This window comes from Triticum dicoccoides, chromosome 3A (assembly GCF_002162155.2).
Source record: "Triticum dicoccoides isolate Atlit2015 ecotype Zavitan chromosome 3A, WEW_v2.0, whole genome shotgun sequence".
Taxonomy (NCBI): domain Eukaryota; kingdom Viridiplantae; phylum Streptophyta; class Magnoliopsida; order Poales; family Poaceae; genus Triticum; species Triticum dicoccoides.
In genome coordinates, this window is record NC_041384.1 from 635548481 (window position 1) to 635548789 (window position 309).

Below are 309 nucleotides of genomic sequence, written 5' to 3' on the forward strand. Positions count from 1 at the left end.
TTTTTTTTTTTGAACAAAAGACGGGTCCAGAAGGACCCTGATGCTGCATTAACACTGAACATGAAGTACACAGCATTTTACAGACGGACCCAGAACTAACTGCAAATAACACACTGGTCCCTGTCTTTTACAAAGAGGACCCCAACAACCAGATAAGAAAAGCAATCGGGTCCTTGACATCTTCTGCACGGCCGTAACTTCGCCGTCGCCGGGGACATTGCCACTTGGGACAACTAAGCTTCCATGGCACCACGCCATAGACTCCGTGCAGAAGATGAGCTGCCTCCCTTTAGGCATCTTGGCCGGGAG

General features: G+C 49.5%; 1 protein-coding gene across 1 annotated transcript in view; it reads left to right on the top strand.

Annotated features, from left to right (window-relative positions):
• The window catches only part of LOC119269778 (dnaJ protein homolog 1-like), a 3418-nt gene that overhangs the window by 1796 nt on the left and 1313 nt on the right, over nt 1-309 (top strand). The window lies entirely within an intron of this gene.